Source organism: Monodon monoceros, unplaced genomic scaffold (genome assembly GCF_005190385.1).
Source record: "Monodon monoceros isolate NGI ecotype Baffin Bay Population unplaced genomic scaffold, NGI_Narwhal_1 Super_Scaffold_13, whole genome shotgun sequence".
NCBI classification, from domain to species: Eukaryota; Metazoa; Chordata; class Mammalia; order Artiodactyla; family Monodontidae; genus Monodon; species Monodon monoceros.
Window position 1 is genome coordinate 8,434,646 of NW_021703769.1, and position 20,678 is coordinate 8,455,323.

The 20,678-nt window shown below is 45.1% G+C and overlaps 1 protein-coding gene across 6 annotated transcripts in view; it reads left to right on the top strand.

The window, feature by feature from the left end:
* The first annotated feature begins 2,105 nt into the window (after positions 1-2,105).
* Positions 2,106-20,678, top strand: part of ZNF217 (zinc finger protein 217) — a 43,223-nt gene continuing 24,650 nt past the window's right edge. For 3 of the 6 annotated variants that reach the window (XM_029221043.1, XM_029221044.1, XM_029221050.1), the window contains exon 1: positions 14,533-14,711. The gene's annotated coding sequence lies outside the window, so the exon portion shown is untranslated. Of the gene's footprint in view, positions 2,120-3,487; positions 3,590-14,532; positions 14,712-18,006; positions 18,211-18,338; positions 18,555-20,678 lie in introns of those variants that run through there. The other 3 variants (XM_029221047.1, XM_029221049.1, XM_029221048.1) reach the window with 3 other exon arrangements.

The following is a 20,678-nucleotide window of genomic DNA, read 5'->3' on the forward strand; positions in this document are numbered from 1 at the left end:
GAAACAAAGAAGGAAATGCATAATATCATCATGAACCTCTTCAATCTGCAAAAAATTAGAATACAACAGAATAGACTAATAGAATGGTATAATCGAATAAAACAAAACAAAAAAACAGAGTAAAGTAAATTAATAAAGTAAATGAGGGCTTCCCTGGTGGCGCAGTGGTTGAGAGTCCGCCTGCCGATGCAGGGGACACGGGTTCGTGCCCCGGACCGGGAAGATCCCACATGCCGCGGAGCGGCTGGGCCCATGAGCCATGGCCGCCGAGCCTGCGCGTCCGGAGCCTGTGCTCCACAACGGGAGAGGACACAACGGTGAGAGGCCTGCATACTGCAAAAAATAAAAAATAAAAATAAATAAATAAATTAAATAAATTAAATAACACTATCTATGTTTCCAGACTTTATGGAAATCCTCCCCGTGAACTTGTGGGGTGTGTTGAGCCAAGAGTAGCTTGGCGAAATGGGAAACTCCACTGCAGGAAGTGGTGCTTTTCTGATGCTGCTAATTAAGGAATGTGGAACCCTTCCTTCTGAGTCAGCTTGGCGGTATGTGGATCTCTGCGCTGCTTGCTGCTTACATGATTATTGCATGAAACTTTGGAAATAAAACCAGAGTATCTCACCACTTAACACTTAAGAGGCAGGAGGTGGTATGTGTGTGTGTGTTTTTAAATGGTTCCTAATCTTTAAAATGGTTTGCTGCAGCTGGCCTTGTTATCAGCTGATCATATTTACAGCATAGTCTCAGACAGTGGTGCAACCCACAGAGAAGATTTGGACCATTTATGAGCTCGCATTTTAAGGTACCTAGGCTTATCAGAGCATTCTGAGGATTCATTACTATTACACAGCAATAAAGACATCTCATGGGACTGTCAACTCTTAAATTTCTTTTTGGTAAAATAAATGTTAATTTGTTTTATTTCAAAGGTAATACAGGCATATAAGAGAATATTTCAAGAAAAATAGGAGGTAGAAAAAGGTCATGCATATCCCATGATCAAAAAACAACCATTTAAAAAATTTCAATAGAAATTTTGAAATGAACATAAGAATAGAGAGAATAGTGAAGCCCCCATGCCCAACCTCAGTTCTGCAGTTTCAAGATGTAAAACACATTTGCTTCAATTCTCTCCTTTTTAAAGTTTGCTAAATATTATAAACTCCAACATACCAGGCCATTCATCTCCTATACTCTACAATATATATCTCTAAAAAATATGTCGATTTTTTTCTAGTAACTCAAAATGCCATTATCACAGCAAATGAATGAATAAGCCCTCGGTATCACATGATGCGCAGTCCGTACTAAAATTTCCGCCATAAGAAAACCAATTTCAACAGTTTTACATATTCTTATATGCTCTCTTTTTGCTTACTAATAAAAAGACATAGTTTATTAAAAATATGATTTTGCATCTTGATTTTTTTCCATTTGCTATTTTAACTATTTCCCAATGGCATTATTTTTTTAAAACTTTCTAATTTCAAAATGGCTACGTGCAAAAGTGGGGCATAATTTGGATGATTAGCTATTCCTCTGTGTGTTTCCACGTGTATGTGGAGAGAGAGGGTGTGTGTGTGTTTTTCTTCCCCTTATATTAAGTCCTGTTGCCATGAATGTCTTTGTTCATAACACCTTTTCCTTGATTAGAGTTATTTCCTTGGGATTGATTTCAGAAGTGTTATTGCTGCACCTAAATGTATGAACATTTGTAAGGCCCTTGACTTGTCTCACTGAGTTGTTTACAAAAGGACTGTACCAATTTACACTTCCACTTACAAAGGATGAGAGAACCTCTATTAAAATGTTTAAAGGCAGTGCTTTTCAGAGCTCTTATAAATCATTGGCTAAGGCTAGCTCATGTGTCATATGGTCATAGCCATCTCAAAATAAATAAATACACATTTTCTATAGCCATAAAAACCTGGCAAGCGCAGACTGCCAAACAACCACAGACTAACTTTGATTAAACAAGGAAACCGGTCTGCTTGTTGAAAATGTGGTAATGAGATAGTTTCCACCCAGCCGGGAAGCCCAGTCGTGGAGGGGGAGGGGAGCCTGCATTTCTTCTTGCCTCTCTACCCATCCTGGAGAAGGTAGAAATGAACAGGTCAGCAATCTCTTCCCTCTACGATTTTTTTTTTTTAAGCTGAGTGTTTTATTTGTTTCCATATGGCTGAGTTGATGATGCAAAAATACGATTGAAAGCGGGTTGAAAACTAGCAGAAAACTTCTGGTGGCAGGCGTTTCCTGTAAACGCAGCCCCATGGTACCGGGTAACAGAGGATTAAGGCAGAGCCATTTTAGCTTGGAGTCCAAATTCTATTTTGTTTCCTTGGGGACACGTTGTTGTTCTAATTCCTTGACTTCAGATACAACTGCTTCAGAAACTGTTTATTTCTGTTCATAGACTTCTTTAAAGGACATAGTTACAAATCATTATAGCAAATTCAATTGTATCTGTTTGGAGAAATTTATGTGACAGAGTTTTTGGTTTTTTTTTTTTCTTGAAAGTAGAGAGAAAGAAAAACTATCTCGTTACTGTTGTGTTTATGGGTGAGGAAAAAAAAAAAAGAAGGAACTTGGTAAGAAAATACTTAGCAAGATGGTCTTTAAAAGCCCAGGATCTGAATCTTTAATTCTTTGCTTTTTCTTTTCTTTTTCTTTTTCTTTTTTTTAAAGTTCAGGAAAGATGGTCCTATTATCCTCATTTACTTTTATACTGTTTTCATCCCACTCAACGGCGCTGAAGCTGTTCCTCAAAGCAAGTGGGAACAAAACATAATCTCTTAAAATATTTTTAAGAGGACATGCAGGCTTGGTATTTGTAAAAATATGTCAACAAAATGTGCTAACGACGTTTGAAAAAAAGTTGTCAAAGAGGCCAAGGAGATTAGTTAAGTAGAAGGGCTGATTTAGGACAGGGAGACGGATGGCTAATGTCGTTTTGGCTGACATTTACTGAGTCAGTTTTAAGGTTTTTAAGGTCTCATCACCATCAGCCCATTTAACCCTTAAAGGCGCCTGATGCATTGGGGACTATTATTCCCATTTTACAGGTGAGGTAGAGAGGCTAAATCATCGGGCTGAGGTCCCCCAGCAGCTGAGCAGTGGAGTCAGGATTTGGATCCAGGAAGCCTCTGGAGACTGTATTTTATTCAGTTCCGGTTTCTGGGAAAACTTGCTGTGTTAGTGTTGGGAGCTGCTGCAAGTGAAGTGGTGAAGTAGCTGGTTTGGGATTAACTATGCTCCAGAAATTTAGGGCAACTGTCTGATCTTTAGTCTAGACCCAGGGATTTTTTTGGTCACTCTGTGCCTGTCAAGGGTATGGTTCAGACCTTAATCTCCTCTCCAGCACTTCTCCCAAATCCCAATATCCTATTGGAGGGCGTGGCTTGAGAGGGCACACCTAAAGTCAGGAGATTCTTCTGTTCCACATCCTTTCCTGCTGCCACTCACCTCTGACCTCCTCCTTCAGGGGTCGCTCAGGCCTTGCCTGACCTTCAGTTTGGAGAAGATGCCCAAGGAACACTGAAAGGTGGGTTGTCTCCGAACTTCCTGGAGGATCACCCAGATTGAGGTATGTATCTTTTTTTCCAGGGAATTCCACGTACTTAGTCTACATTGGGTGGGCGCTCAGATGATTGAAAGTGACTCAGTTCTGGAGAGGACAAATCCCTCACCTCTATAAACACACTTCTCTTCTCCAACCCATGAATAAGTACCCTGGCAGGGTCCTGCAGTGGGTGAGCTTCTGTGACCGTGGTCAATAATCTTCATAATAATAGTGTGTCTTAATTAAATGTTTACCATGTGCCAAATTCTCTGCAAAACATTTTACAGGTGAGGATTTATTTATTCCTCTTAAATACACTTGTCAGTGAGTATTCTTACCTCTATCTGTAAAATGGGGAGAACAGAGGCAAAGAGAGCTTAAGTGAGGTGGCAAAGGCGGCACAGCTGGGTAGTCCAGAGTCTTGGTTTGAACCCAGTTTTATGAGCTCAGCCCTTTAACCGCTATCCATATGACTGCTCGGAGTTGCAGGTTTCTAATCTGGGCGAAGAGGGTACTGACTCTGCCTGGGTATCCAGTAATGGTGCATACAATGTGCTTGGCCTATAATAAATACTTAATCAATGATCCCTATTATTACCCTCTAGTCTCCTAAGGCCAAGGTAAACAACTTAGGGTGAAAAAGAATGGCATGTGGCAGCATGGGGTTTGGAATTAGACGGGGCGAGAATTTCACTTTATTTTTTTTTATTTTTTATTTTTTGTGGTACGCGGGCCTCTCGCTGTTGTGGCCTCTCGTGTTGCGGAGCACAGGCTCCAGACGCGCAGGCTCAGCGGCCACGGTTCACGGGCCCAGCCGCTCCGCGGCATGTGGGATCTTCCCGGACCAGGGCACGAACCCGTGTCCCCTGCATTGGCAGGCGGACTCTCAACCACTTCGCCACCAGGGAAGCCCCACTTTATTTTTGTTGTAGCACCTCAAGGAAGTCAGAGAAGTTAGTAAGTCAGAAAGCAAGTTAACCTCTGATGGCTATAGTTTCCTCATCTGGCAAATGAATTTAAATATACTTAATTTATATATACATTTACATTTCTATATATTTACATAAATATAGATAGGTTATCAGGAGAACTAAGTAACAGCTTGATTGGATACATTAGATGTGGAGTCAAGACTCTGGCACATAGCAGGGGCTCAATAAATTATTTTATTTCTCCCTTCTTCTTATCCTTCTTTTCTATTGCTATTGTCCTCGTTATTGTTGTTGTTATTGTAAAAGTAGCCTGAAAATATGAACACACTTACATATCTGAGTGATTTCAGCAAAGGAGACTGTCTGCTTTACTACTTTAGAAGTGCTCTTAATTTTATCATCTGTTTAATAAGCCTCTTAATACCCCAGCCAGGTCATCATTCCTCTGCTCAAACCACTCAGTGGCCCTCAGGCTCATTCAGATAAAATCCTATCTTTACAAAGTCCCAAAGGCCCCAGGCAATTTATATGCATCCCCTCCATTCTCGTTTTCTGAGTTGTCTCTTCTTACTTCACTCCAGCCACTCGGCCACCATGCTAGCTGCCTGGTACTTCCTTGAGTCACTGGATACACACTTCAAGGTCTTTGCAGGCCAACCTTTTAGCCTCTTTCCCCAGAACCCCACATGGCTCCCACTGCAGCCCTATTCAGATCTTTACTCAGACGTCTCCACCTATGAAGTCAACCTGCAGTAGACTTTTTTTTTTTGGCCACTTCTTGGCATGCGGAACTTCCCTGACCAGGTATCGAACCCTCAGCCCCTGCAGAGGAAGTGCGGTCTTAACCACTGGTCTGCCAGGGACGGCCTGGACTAGCTTATTTAATATCTCCCCGCCTCCCACACCTACCCGTTCCATTTCCTGACCCCTTCGCTCCCCTTATTTTTCTCCATAGTACTTAACACACTAGAATATTAAATGTTCACTTTGTGAGGATAGGCGTTTTGATCGGTTTGCTTTCCTGCGGCATTCCCAGCACCTAGAACAGTGCGTGGTACACAGTAGGTGCTTAATAAATGTTGAGTAAGAGAGTAAATGCATGAGTGAATGAAAGAATTCAGGGAGCGTATTTATTTAATTAAATAGAACAGCTAAATATTGAGACACTTCCTGTGTGCCAGCAACTGTGACGTGGGGAAACTGGCCTTCCCTTCAAGGAGCGTGTGATTCATTCAGGTGGGCTAAGCATAATCCAGCAGATGTCACAAAGCAGGGGTGAACAAACAGTGACTGAACAAAGAGAGGGTGGTGGCATTTGGAGTGGTCCTTGGGGAGTGGGCAGGATGGCTACAGATTGACTTTTGCACATACATGGCACATGTATTTGGAGAGATTCAAAGTGACAGTGGGACAGGAAGCCGTCGCAGAGCAAGGAGACAGGTAAGCAGAGAATGGTTTATCAAATGTTTATCAGAAGGCAGTAGATGGAGATACTAAACATTTTATTCCCTGTTTTTTTTTTTTATTTCCCAGTGTATTCAACACAGTTTGGAATTTCTTTTTAGTAGGCATATGAGTATGCTTTACATGTAAAGAAATTAAAATATTTAGCTATCACCAAACTGTCCTGGATCCTTGCCCACACTTGAGAATTAACCAGCTTTTATTTGTGTATTTCCATATATATATTTCTTATTTATTTATTGAGCTATAACTGACATATAACATTATATTTGTTTCAGGTGGTACAGTATAATGATTCAGTATTTGTATATATTGAGAAATGATCAGCATATATATGTTTCGTATGATGTGTGTGCACATATATATTTACATTAATATACGCATACATATATACATACGTATACATAAACATGTATATGTATATTAATGTAAATATAGGTGTACAGGTATATGTATATATGTATATGTAAATATATTTATATATAATACACACACATAAATATTATATACATGTATTTCCTTTGGAAATATATTTATTTACATTAATATACACATACATATATACATATGTATACATAAACATGTATGTGCATATTAATGTAAATATAGGTGTACATGTATACTGTATATGTAAGCATATTTATATAATACACACATAAATATTATATACATATACATGTATTTACTTTGGAAGATATATTATTGTGCGTGTCTTTTTTTTTTTTTTGCCGTACGCGGGCCTCTCACTGTTGTGGCCTCTCCCGTTGCGGAGCACAGCCTCCGGACGCGCAGGCTTAGTGGCCATGGCTCACGGGCCCAGCTGCTCCGCGGCATGTGGGATCTTCCCGGACCGGGGCACGAACCCGTGTCCCCTGCATCGGCAGGCGGACTCTCAACCACTGCGCCACCAGGGAAGCCCCTGTGTATGTCTTTTTAAACAAAAATGGCATACGTTTTTGCAGCCTTGTTTTCTTACACCACAATGTCTTGGTGATCTAGCCACACAACTTCATTCTTTCCAACTGCTGTCTATATTCTTCAGTTCGGATATACTGTAGTTTATGTGGCCGTTTTCCTTTTTGTGAACACATAGGTTGTTTCTAATTTTTCACTGTTTTAAAATGCTGCAATGAACATCCTTGTGTATGCTTCTTTAAGTACCCGAGTGATTATTTCTCCAGGGTAGGTACTGTAATTATATGCTTTTCTGTTTATTTATGTTTTAATTTGTTAAATGTCTATTTCTCCTATTAAAATGTAAGCTCCATGAAGGTAGGAATCCAATTTGTTTTGTATCTCATTCTTTAGTTACTATCTAGCCAAGTGCCTGGGACAGAGGAGTGCTCCCAAATAAATATTTGTGGAATGAATCTGGCTGAAAGCTTGGCTGTGGCCGTAGTTTTGCATCCTAAGAGAGGGAGGTATGGCTTCTTTTGGTAAAATTAGAGATTTTTGCACGGGACAGTGGCAGGATGGTTATTTGTGGGGTTCGGGGAAAAGTATTCTGGGTTAGGAAGAAGACAGGTACAGGAGGACCGGTTAAGAGATTACTACACAGATCAGAATGAAACAAGAAACAAGGCCTGTGGAAATAAGAAGGAAAGGGTGTATTGAGAGATTTTGAGAGGATAGCATCTGTAAGATTTGCTAGCTGCTGAGCTCTGACAGGCAATGTGAAGGAAGGCATGGATGTTTGAGACCTAGTCTAGGATATTTTCATCTTACAAACCTATATTGCTTCCCAGCTCTGTGAAAAGCACTCTGCTAATTGCTGTTGGGATATACTTTGCATGACCTTTCTCCCCTACCTTCAAAGGAGATTTGCAGACTGTTGGGGAAGACAGGCCGAGTTCACAGGGACACCGGGAACGCCAGGGAGTGACTGAGATGGGAGGGGACTAGCCCCAGGGCAATGGAGTAAAATATGGCTGGTCCAGAATGTGGGGGAGGGGAGGCACATTGGGTGAGAAGGTTTCAACTTTGCCCCGGAGCCACACACGGCTGACTGGTGAATATTCAGGAAATAGGGTGTCAGGCAATGTGTATCAGTGCTGATTTTTATTTATTTATTTAATTTATTTTTGGCTGCATTGGGTCTTCGTTGCTGCGCGGGGGCTTTCTCTAGTGGCGGTGGGCAGGGTCTACTCTTTGTTGCGGTGCGCGGGCTTCTCACTGCGGTGGCTTCTTTTGTTGCAGAGCACGGGCTCTAGGTGCACAGGCTCAGTAGTTGTGGCTCGCGGGCTTAGTTGCTCCGCGGCATGTGGGATCTTCCCGGACCAGAGCTCGAACCGTGTCCCCTGCATTGGCAGGCGGATTCTTAACCCCTGCGCCACCAGGGAAGCCCCAGTGTTGATTTTTAGAGGTGACAGAGTTGAGGTTTGACGTTGGGTTCAAATGGCCCATTGGCTTTAGTCTGTAAGATAGGGAATCAAACTGTTAGCTGTGTGACCTCAGTCAGCCTACTTAACTCTTCTAAGCCTCAGTTTCCTCTTTTTTAAGGAAAGGCAGTAATAACTCAAGGGGTGACGATTGATCAGATTACAGCTGGTGCCAGGCACGGCGATCAGTGACTGCTGTGATTCTGTGATCCTACCCTTGGCAGAAGGAGAGGAAAATGGGGGCTTGAAGCAAGAGGACTGTAACTTCTTCATGTTTGCTATGGCTTCTTTGTTTAACCAGGATGAGATCCTTCAGGAGATAATCTCTCAAGGAAGAAACACTTGAAATTCAATGGTTCTTTCGGTTTTACTACTATTTTTGTTCCCGTTGGCATCCCAGCGCTTTTGGAATAAAGTCCAAAGTCTTCACAGGGCCCACCAGATCCTGCCAGAAATTTTGTCTTTATTTTAAGACACGTTGGGAGTTTGGGGCAGGGCCCTGATGTGATCAGATTTGACTTTTGAAAAGATCAGTGCAGATTGTGAAGAGCTCAGTGTGACAGAGATGTGATCGTCTGCATCTCTGCTGGATTGGCAGCTCTGCAAGCTCAGAGTCCACTTTCCTCACAGCTGTATCCCTGGTATGTGGGAAAAATGCTGGGCCCATTACTAGGAGAATGTAATGTGATAGTAGATGGCAGGCACCTGGCGCACAGCATTCACCCTCATTTTGCATCTGGTATTTTAATGAGCAGCTATTATGTGCCAGACATGGTTCAAGGTCCTGGGGATACACCATGAGGTGTTGGGGTGAGGCTTGGCCGGTGTCTGCACAGGAAAGGAGGCCATTGTGATGAAAGACAGTGAGGGAGGGGGAAAGGGTGGGAGAGGAGCTGAGGTGGAGACCTAGGCAGGGGACCCGGGTATGAGGAAGGTCGTGTATCTGTAGGTAAGGACAGAGGCCCTAGAGGCAAGTGCTGGATTTAGACTTCTGGCTCTGCTGCTTATTGCCAGCTACTTAATCTCTTTGTGCTCACGTTCTTTGTCTATAAAAATGGAAAAATATAGGCCCTGCCTCGCAGGGTCGTTAGGTGGATTAAATGAGTTACCAAATGAAAAGCACACATGAACTCAGTCAACGTTAGAGCTTATCAGCTAAGCCTCTCGGCAAGCTGGCCCTGTTTCTGGCATAGAAGTTTTTTGAACTGTCAGTGGTTTAGTCCACCCAACCCATCCCAAGGCAGAGAAATGCAGGAGGCTCTGCTGGGTGTGAGTTTGGACAAGTCCCCACTCTTGATGGAGTTAACAGTCTGATTCAGACCAAAAAATGAAAGAAAATAAAATTCCTAATCAACCAACTATATAAACCATTCACTACACCAGTTATCTCATCCAAAAGGGAGAGAAAAGTGAGTTGAAAGACCCTGAATGCACTTTTAGCAAAGTGCGGGACCTCTTGGGTTTCAGGTCTGATGTAAAGGTCATCAGGGGATCTGAGTTCCAGGTGTACCCAAAGATGAATCCAGACACAAGTGGAGCCCCCTGCCGAGTTGACACTGAAGACAAGAGTCATGGTAAAAACAACCCTTTGCTGTTATACAGCACAGAGCTTCCCCGTGGTATGACGGGGGCAACCCCACTATCCAATGAGGCAGGTCGAACAGAGGTTAGAAGCCCCATTTTACAGATGAGAAAACTGAGCCAAGACCCCAGTGACTGGCCTGAACACCCAAACTTCAGGTCCCTTTTGGCTGGATCTCACTGCGGCTGAGTTCTATGCATTAGTATTATTTCTATATTCATTTGTCTTGAACACATTTGTTGATCCCTGCTATAGATAGGCATCATACTAAGACTTGGAGATACGGCAGAGAACAAATCACAGTATCATGTATTTCTATGGAGTTTAGACTCTAGTGGGAGGAGGACAGGCAGAAATAATTACTATAATGTGTGATGAGTATAATTGCATTGGTTTGAGCTCGGGGGGTACCTGGCAGGGATGCATGATCCAATGTCGGTGGCTGACCCAGCTCTCTACCCACGCTTTCTTCTCCATCTACATTCCCTTCCTGGAGAGTCTTATGCAATTCTATGATCTTACGTATTCATTAGTGGTGGAGGACTGTGGGAGAAGGTCTGAGGTTGAAATCTAGAAATAATTTCTGGACATCTAAATGGAGCTGGAGTAGACAGCTGGAAATATATTTTGGGATTTGAGGGGAGAGGTCTGGGTGGGAAATATATAAATTTAGGAGCCTTATAGATAGATGGTATTTTGAGCCATTGGACTGGATGAAATACTTAGGGAATGAGTAGGAAAAAGACTAGGCTCCAGCACTGGGCCCTGGGGCACTTCAGAGCCTGGAAGTCCGGGGAAAAGAACCAGCAGAGGGGATGAAGGAGCAGCCAGTGAGGACTGGTGGAAATCAGGAAAGCGCGGCGTCCCAAATCAGGGGAAACGTGTTTCAAGGAAGAGGACAGGGTTGACTCTATCGAGGGCTGCAGATACAGCAAATAAAATGAGAGCAGAGAATTGACCATCTTTTTTTTTTTTTTAAAATTAATTAATTAATTTATTTATTTTTGGCTGTGTTGGGTCTTTGTTGCTGTGCACACGGGCTTTCTCTAGTTGCGGCGAGCGGGGGCTACTCTTCGCTGTGGTGCGCGGGCTTCTCATTGCAGTGGCTTCTCTTTGTTGCAGAGCACGGGCTCTAGTCGCGTGGGCTTTAGTGTGGCACGCGGGCTCAGTAGTTGTGTCTCTAGACTGCAGGCTCAGTAGTTGTGACACATGGGCTTAGTTGCTCCATGGCATGTGGGATCCTCCTGGACCAGGGCTCGAACCCGGGTGCCCTGCATTGGCAGGCAGATTCTTAACCACTGCGCCACCAGGGAAGTCCCTGACCATCTTTGATATCCTACTGCTACCAGGGTCAAAAACCAGTCCTTGGGACTTCCCTGGCGGTCCAGTGGTTAAGACGCTGCGCTTCCACTGCAGGGGGCATGGATTCTATCCCTGGTCTGGGAACTGAGACACCACATGCCTTGTGATGCGGCCAAAAAAAACAAACAAAAAAACCCAGTCCTTCCCTCTGTCTTTACAAGGTCCTGCCTTATTATTTCCTTGCTCCCCTGTCCTCACCCGCTGGCCCCCGATGCACTGGCCTCCTTGCAGTGCTTTCCCCAGGTCAGCCTGTCTTCTGCCCTTAGCCTTCTCACCTTCTGCTTCCTGCCTTAGTATGCTTTGCCACCGGACTTCCTGGAGGTCTCTGCTCCTCAGGGAGCCCCAGTCCAAAAAACAGCAGGCACCTTCCCCTCTCCGCTGAGCCTGTGTGTTGTCTGCCTCCCTCTAGAAGGTAAGCTCCAAAACGGAAAGAACTGCGTTTGCTTTGCTTCCTGTAAGCTCTAGCTCCAGTGCCTAGAACAGTGCCAGGCCTGCAAAACTCTGGGCTTAACAAGCTTTACACAGTGTGCCTCAATTTTCCCAAGAGTCTTATGAAAACAGAAATACTATTTATATAAATAATATAATTATATTATTATATAGTTCTTCCAGTTTTATTGAGATATGATTTACATATAGCACTGTATAAGTTTAAGGTATACAATGGAGTAATTTGGTATATGTATACATTTTGAAATGGTGACCACAATACATTTAGTTAACATGAATCATTTCACATAGTTACAAATATTTTTTTTCCTTGTGATGAGAACTTTTTTAAGATCTACTTTCTTCTACTAGAATATATTGATATTATACAGCACAGGGAATATAGCCAACAATATAATAAATTTTTTTTTAAATTTAAAAATTAAAAAAAATTTTTTGGCCACGCCACATGGCATGGGATCTTAGTTCCCTGACCAGGGATGGAACCCGTGCCCACTGCATTGGAAGCACAGAGTCTTAACCACTGGACCACCAGGGAAGTCCCTATAATAACCTTAAATAGAGTATAATCTACAAAAATTTTGAATCATTATGTCATATACCTGAAACTAATATATTATAATACTGTAAATCAACTATACTTTTTTTGGGGGGGGCCACACCAAGAGGCTTGCAGGATCATAGTTCCCTGACCAGGGATTGAACCCAGGCCACCTTAGTGAAAGTGCTGAGTCATAACCACTGGACCGCCAGGGAAGTCCCTAAATCAACTATAATTTTAAAAATTAAAAAAAAAAATTTACCTCACCCTTACCCGCCTCCTCCATCTTCTTCTTCTTTTAAATTTATTTTTGGCTGTGTTGGGTCTTCGTTTCTGTGCGTTGGGTCTTCATTTCTGTGCGCAGGCTTTCTCTAGTTGCGGCAAGCGGGGGCCACTTTTCATCGTGGTGCGCGGGCCTCTCACTGTCGTGGCCTCTCTTGTTGCAGAGCACAGGCTCCAGACGCGCAGGCTCAGTAGTTGTTGCTCACGGGCCTAGTTGCTCCGCGGCATGTGGGATCTTCCCAGACCAAGGCTCGAACCCGTGTCCTCTGCATCGGCAGGCAGATTTTCAACCACTGCTCCACCAGGGAAGCCCCCATCTTCTTCTTCTTTTTCTTCTTTATCACACATTTTATGGATCAGGAATTGAAACCCATGAAGATTAAATAGTATTCTAGGATTAATGCAGCTGTCAAGAGGTTGGAGCAGGAATGTTTGAGCCCAAGATTGGATTATTGGAGAGAAGACCTTCCAACACCTTGTCAGAGGGCCTCCCCCCAGAGAGCCCAGAGTTTAAACCTCTCCGGGGGAATAGAAGCTGATTTCCTGAAAGACTGGAGAGATAGAACTAGGCAAAGGGAAACACAGGGCTGGAGCCTCTGGGTCAGAGAGAAGGCCTTGTGGCTGGAGCTTAGAGCTCTAAGCAGAGGGCTTGCCAAGACTTGAGGCTGGAGACTTAGGCAGGGGCCAGATCTACAGGGTTGGCAGGCAGGCTCTGGAGTTTGTTCTTTTTCCTGAGGCAATAGGAAGCCATTAAGCAGGGTGGTGACACGATCTGATTTACACTGTAAAAGATCTCTTGGGCTATGGGTGAAGAACATAACTAAGGCAAACCTAGAAAGGAAGAAACTTGGAGACACCTTGGTATATTTGGAGGAGTGAGAGATCGTGGTCCTGTGCAGTAGCCTTGTGTTAGAGATTTGAGATATATTAAGATAGAAATTATAGGCCCTGCTGATGGATTAAAGGTGTGTGTGTGTGTGTGTGTGAGAGAGAGATACGGGAGGTGGGGCTGGAGATGAAATATCATAGTTTGACTTCCAGGTTTTGGCTTACGTGGGTGGCTGGAAGATGGTTACATTTATTGAGATGATGATGAAAATTGCATTTCAATAGATGTTAGTTACTTTCCTCTTCTGTCACCTCCCGCTCACCCCACAGCTCCCCATTTGGAATATTAGATGAGTACAAAAGCTTTAAAGAGGTGCTCCAAAAGTTACATGACCCATGTAATTTATTTTTCTTCTAGTTTTATTGCGATATATTCAACATATGCCATTGCATAAGGTTAGGGCGTACGGCATAATGATTGACTTTTCACAATCACGAAATGATGACCATAGTAAGTTTAGTGAACATCCATCATTTCATATAGACACACACAAAAAAAGAACAACTTTTTCTCCTTGTGATGAGTACTCAGGATTTACTCTCAGCTTTCATATATAACATACAGTGGTGTTGATTATACTAATCATGTTGCATATTGCATCCCTAGTACTTTATATATATATATATTTTTAATTGAGGTATAGTTGATGTACAGTGTTATGTAAGTTTCAGGTGTACAACATAGTGATTCAAAAAATTTAAAGGTCCATTTACAGTTACTATAAAATACTGGCTCTATTCCCTGTGTTTACAATATATCTTTGTAGCTTATTTATTTTATACATAGTAGTTTGTATCTCTTAATCCCCTCCCCCTATCTTGCCCCTCCCCCTCTTCCCTTTGCCTACTGGTAACCACTAGTTTGTTCTCTATATCTGAGTTTCTTTTTTGTTAATATTCTCTAGTTTGTTTTATTTGTGACCCGTGTACTTTTTAAAGAAAGTTTACAGTGACAGTTTGAGTGGAGTCAGCCTTGGAAAACCATCCAGGATATTGGAGAAGATGCATAGAAGTTGTGTTTGTAAAGTGGGGCAGGGTACTCACCAAACTTGCCAATGGGACAGACACAGCCATGATTGGTTAGTCAAGCTGGGATTGCATCTAAACCTCTATTTATACTGAGCCTTATTCTTGGCCCCTCCCTTTTTTGGTTTGCTTATAAAAACCAGCAATCACATCTCTTCCAGTATTGTTCCGAGTCAGGTGGACCGGCCAACTCAGGGAGAGAAAGCCTCCTGGTTCCAGACCCTGCCTCCACTTCTGCAAGGTAATTTCTGCTGCTTATTTTTATCATGTATTATTATGATGTTTTGTAGGGCGTTTAAAATTGTGAGATGACTTGAATGGGATGAATAAACTTAACAGGAAAGAGAGAAGTTTGGTGTTCCCTGGAGTCGCTGGTGATCCCTACTTCATTTAGTGCATTCTGTCCTGTTAAAAGAGCTGCCCTTCTTCATTTCCTTCTCAAATGTCCCTTGTAGTTTGCAGAGCTGGCAGGTTTGCCTAACTTTTTCATTTTCTTTTCCTGCTAACTCCTCACTGCAGTTTTTCAGGTTTTCCTGCTCTGAACACTGAATTCTTTTAAGTCTGTGTTGGCTCCGTTTCAGCTCCAGGGATTTACATACAGTTTCCAAATCGTTTCTCTATAATAGTTCCACAGTAAAATAAATACTTGCGAAAATAAGAAGATCATAACGGCATCCTCCTCTGCTAATGAAGGCTAACTCTCAAAAGATGATTCCAATGAATGTTAAATATAGCAAATTAGAAGGGTTTTTTGTTGTTAGATCTGAGAATGCGGTGGCAGGCAGGAGCTGGAGAGAAAATCAGAAGTTAACTAAAGCCAGAGGGCTCCTATCACTGGGATTAGATCAGAGATAATGGTGCGATTTTATAAGCATACACTGGGAAATAGATCTTAAGGAGGGCTGGTCTGTTTGGATAATTGTGAAAAATGAGGTGTAGGTGATGTGCGTCGCATTAAAAAGAGGTGAAGTGGGGTCTTTCGCTCTCTCCCTGAATAACGTGTGCCGAGCATCAGCTCACATTTGAAGGGACATTTCTGGTTCCATTGTTTGTGTCGCCTGCGTCTCTGCAGCACCTGACTCCTTTAGAGATAGTCTAGCTGGGGTGGGGGGGGGGCGGGGGGGGGGGGGGGCGAAACAGGATTATGCGTGGGCGGAGCTAAGTATATGGAGACCAACGTTCGATTTTCGATTTTCATTTCATACGATAATAATGAGTTCCTGGCTTTACTACAAAACCGAAATGTTCCTGGCGTCCTCCTGTTGCTTTTGGAGTTTTCATTCTTAATTGTTTTAACTATACACGCTTTCCAAGTAAATCTTAAGTGTGAGTCTCCACCTTCTAAGGGGCCGGAATGTGTCCCACAGACGCCCTTACAGCGCATTCAGATCACTCTATGTCCATTTAAAAAAACAGTATGTGTTTGCAACCCAGCACTCAGCCATTGGCAGAATTTTTCAACGACTTCCCAGTTTTGTTGGCACGTCTCCAGGAATAAGGTTCTTTGTAATTCTTTGCTCAAACGTAAGATCGCCTATAAAACGCTTAGCGGATAGATCAGTTAATAAAATTACTTTCAATTTGAAAATCTACAAGGTAATATGGTTTTTTTTTTGTTGTTCTATTTTTTATTTTTTGCCGGGCCGGGGTGGGGGGGGGGAGGAGAGAGAAACAGTAACTAACAAACCATATGATGCTATTATGCTCACAAAGTGGTAGTTTTGTGAGGGCATAGGGAAAAGTACCATTTTTTGCTCAGAAAATAATTCAGTAGCAACAAGGTCTGAGGGCCAGGAGCCTCATTGTTCTTAGTGAAACGATTATTTGTCAAAACATTTGATTGTTTCCCTATTCCTACTGAAAAGTTTGGACTTTTATTTTGCTCAATTTTGACACTAGGATTTTTAACTATCAGTGCTATTGTGTTTACAGCTTTCAAGGTTTCAGAGTTCAAAGGTTATCTATTAACATGTAGAGTGAGGCTACACTTATGTGAAGACTCAATTTGGTTTCACTTGTTCATAGTTTCTTTGTTTTGTAGCAGTGCCCGAAGTCATTTGTTTTGGTAAGTTAAATGAAGTTTCTTGTTTAGGAAGAGTGTGTCTATGGACTGTATTTTGGTATGTGACTGTAAGACTTTAAAAAATATTTTAAACAAAGATTTTCATCTTCCCTGAGAAAAGGAACTCTAGTACTAGAAGTGATCAATATCAGTGTACTTGAGTGAGGAAAAAAAAAAGAGTTCTGGCTTAAGAATCTACTTCTGGAACTGCTAATTAATTAAGTGTGAGTAAGTAATTGGTTCACTTCCTTTTTAAAAAAGACTAACCAGACCATATGTGGGGTTAGTAGTTATATATAAAATGACAGCAAAACATCACACTTGGCAAATTCTTCCCCTTTGCTGAGAAACTGTCTCTCAAGTTCCATTTCCTACTTACTAAGGATTGCACTGCTCACCAGCAGAGCATTTATGTAGGGCTTTTTTTGTCCTGATTTATTAAAAATATACTTTAAGGGCCTTTCTTGATATGTTTTAAGTTTTTCCATTTTGGACACACCAAAGGCCAATAAAAAAACACAACAAAACAAACTTGGCTATTTTGTGGTGACAACGTAGCACCCTTTACTTTTGCATTCGTTTGCATCTTGGGGCAGAGAACTTGGTGGATATGATTGTTGCTTCTCTGGTTCCTCCTTGGGGCTTACTTAAAATGGGGGAATATCACTGGCCTTCGGAATCATAACCTTTTCTTTTTTAGTGAGCAAATAAAAAGAATAGTTGCGAAACGCTTTCAATTAAGGGGAGGGGGAAGGCTAGTTTTGTTTTTTTTTTCCTCCAGTTTTAAGCCTGGTTTCATCCACGTGGATTTCTATCAAAGCCAAGTGGATTCTTGGCATCTAGGCCAAGTTTAGAAACCTCAAGTTATAGCAGCGCAAGCTCAGCCCTTTCAGAAAAATAGGAACAACTAAAAGTAGCTTTACGGAGATACTAATTTAAAAAATATTTTAATCATCTTATCTTATCGACCTTTCTCATGCTTGAAGAAAATCTGAAAAAATGTTGTTTGTGCACAGTTGCCTTCTAACCTACCCAAATGGGGGTAAAGGCTTTTCGTTTGTTGGTAATGCAGGATGACCCACGAGTTCGGGCGACCAGCCCCTCCCCTCGCCTGGGCACACCTTGCATGGGAGGGGGAAGCGGCGAGGCAGAGGCCTGGAACTGCGCTTGCGCGCTGCCCTCGTGGCCCCCCTCCCCGCGTACCTGTCACTGGAACCGCCGGGGCGCGCGCGGGCCACGTGAAGCCGGATGGCGGGAGGCGGGGGGTGTGGGGGTGGTGAAAGGCGCGCGCGTGCGCGGGAGTGGCAGGGCGAGAACAGGGAGTGCGCGCGCTCGGCCGCTCGCTCGCGTCCGGGAGGCGGGGGTCCGTGGCGGTGGGCGGGGCAGGGGCGCGCCTGCGCAGATCACGTGGGTGTGGGGGCGTGGCAGAGGGCGTGGCCGGGCGGCCGGTGAAGGCAGGAGGCGGGGCGTCTCCGAGCGGCCGGGCCGAGGGAGGGCGCAACAGCTGCTCCCTGAGCACTTTCTGACCGAACAGTCCCCCTGCGCCTGACGCGCCGCGCCCCGGCGGCTCTAGGGACCCCCCGCGCCTGCACTGTCCTCGCGCAGACGAGTAGGGGGCGCCCGCGCCTTTGACCCCCGTGAGCACCCCCGCCCCGCTCACCTTAGCCCCGCGCCTGAGGTGAGCCCGGCCCCCAAATCCTCCAGGCGGGGGTGGGGGTGGGGGACGCTCCTTTTGGGGGGGTCTTTAAGGCGCGAAGCCCCGAGGCGCCCTGGGGGATGGCCTCGCCTCTCGCGCAGTGGCCCCCAGTCTCTTTTGGGGGGCCGGTGCGGGCGCGGAATCCGGGAGGTGTCCGCACAAAAGGCCGAGAGAAACTCCCCGTCGCCTCCCCTCCCTCTTGCCTTCCCCGCCCCCTCCCCTCCTAGCCTGCTCCCTCCTCATTCAAACCTCGGCTCGCTCGTGTGGTGTCAGTTCAGTCCCGGCCGCCGCCGAGCGAGGAAATGGCCGAGGAGCCGGAGCCGCAGGTAAAGGGGGCGCGCCCCCCGCCCCCGCGGGGCCCCAGGGGGCTCCTCGTCTCGCCCCTCCGGCGTCCCCCGAGCCCGCCCTCGAGTTTCCCGTGCTCGTTATCTCGTCCCCTCCCCGGACGGTTCCCCCGCCCCGCCGGCCCCCCCGCCCCACCATTCCTACTCTCTATTTCGCTCCTCTAGGGCGCCCCCTCCCCTCCTGGCTTCTGAGCGATTCCACTGGCGAGAAGGTGTCGGGCGAGCCCCCGGTGTGCACAGACTGTGTTTGACCATCACACTTACTCTGGGAAACAGTCTAGATGTTTTGGGGGCGGAGAAGTGCCCCGTTCCCTGGGTCGGGAGCCAGGGGCCCGCCGGAGGGAGCTCGGGGGCTGCGTGGGGGGCTGTTTCTGAAAAGTTGGGTGGCTCCGCCGGGCAGGTCTCCCCGTTTGCCAACTCTGCCGTGGGGCGCGGGCGGAGGGGAGCGGGCCGGCGCGGGGTCCCCTGCTATGGCCCGAGAGGGGCCGGGGCAAGTTGGAAACAGCCAAAACAATGCGTCCTAACAGGCATCCCCCGCAAACAATGGCCGGGACCGTCCGCACGGGCCGGGCGGAGGGCGCGTCTACAGGGGCCAAGGGAGGGGCTTGGCCTTGCCGCGGACCCGGCCGCGCACCCCAGCCAGCCCTCCGGGCGCCCCCAAATCCGTCCCCGGGAGCCCCGGTCCTCTGCCCACCCCTGAGCAGGCGGTGCACCGGGCTGCGTTTCCTGGATGTGTGATAAGGGTTTTTCCCCCCTTTAATTTTAAAATATTTTTTTAACTTTTTTTTTTAATAACCCTTAAATGCTTTAAGAATATATCACTCAATTCTAGTGGGAAACGCAAAGCCAGCTGGAAGCAGAACTAGGAACTCTAAAGGGCAGGAGGGATTGAAATGTTAGCCTAAAAGTGTTTCTTCTTTTTTTTTAAAAGGGAAGTTTCTGCCAGGAGGCGCTGAGTGGCGAGACCGCTCAGTTTCAGATGTAGAGCCCTCTTCACTCTTGATTTGGCCCCAAAATGCGAGCCGCACGGAATGGGGAGGGAGAGGGGGAGGAGGGCGCTGCTGGGGGCCCCGGGAGGCTGGATTTGGGATGGCCCGGGCGGTCTTGCTCCGAGGGGGCAAGACCTGGCCTGCGGGGTGCGCAGGCCGCGGTACCTGCGCCCCGGGGATCGGAATAGAAGTTCAAGTCCCGGGTTGGAGCCCACATTTTAGGATTCAGGGTAGGGCCACCGAGGACGGGAAGCCGCATTCTTGGGCGGGTGGGTGGGGGTGGGGTGGGTGGGGGTAGGCAGTTTCCCCCCAGGGCTTATTAAAGAGAGCAGGAGAGGGCCACCAGTGGCCACTTCTGGGACCCCAAGCAGCTTGTTCACACTTGGAGCAGTGTGAACTTTTTTTTCCTCTCATTTTGTTGCTTTTTCCAAGAAAAGGATAGTCACTTCAGAGTTTGAGGCTTTGCTGTGTTGTTCCCCTTTGAAATTCCTTGAGCCTCAATTTATCTTTCTGGATCAGCCTATAGGGCTTGGAGCGTTAAGCTTGAACATTCCTTCACGTGTATTAAAGACAGGCGGGTGCAGTGGTTCTTTGGCCGGTCTGGGGTCCTATGTTATTGACCACCGTGCAAACGAGCAGGTTTCCTAGTTTTCTAGATCGTTTGGAATCATTAAGGTGTATGTTTTAAGAAGCCTAGGTCTGATTTAGTTCAGGTTGATTCAATTATGTCTTCATCGCTTTTGAGTTGGTTGAATGAGTTGACATGAGATTAAGCCCAACAAAAGAAAAGGCAGGGTAACAGCAGCTGCCAGCCAGGCCTGGCCACTAGGTAGGGGTCCTTAGGAGGCCTTTACCTTCTCTTTTGTATGTGTCAAGAAGTACATTTAAAATGTTTTCGACTGTACTTTTTCCCCCCTGGAATGGATGGGGGGATTGATTGATAGCAAATAAGACTTAAAATAGTGAATTTTGTAATACTTTGAGAATGAGTAATAGATCTAGATTTTCTAAAAAGCCTTTAGCGCAGTAGTGACAAGTGTAGAGCAATAACCAAATTGCTTTTTGTCTGAAAAGTGTAACAGTCAAACCACTAGTTTGTGCTTGCTTAGTTAATGTG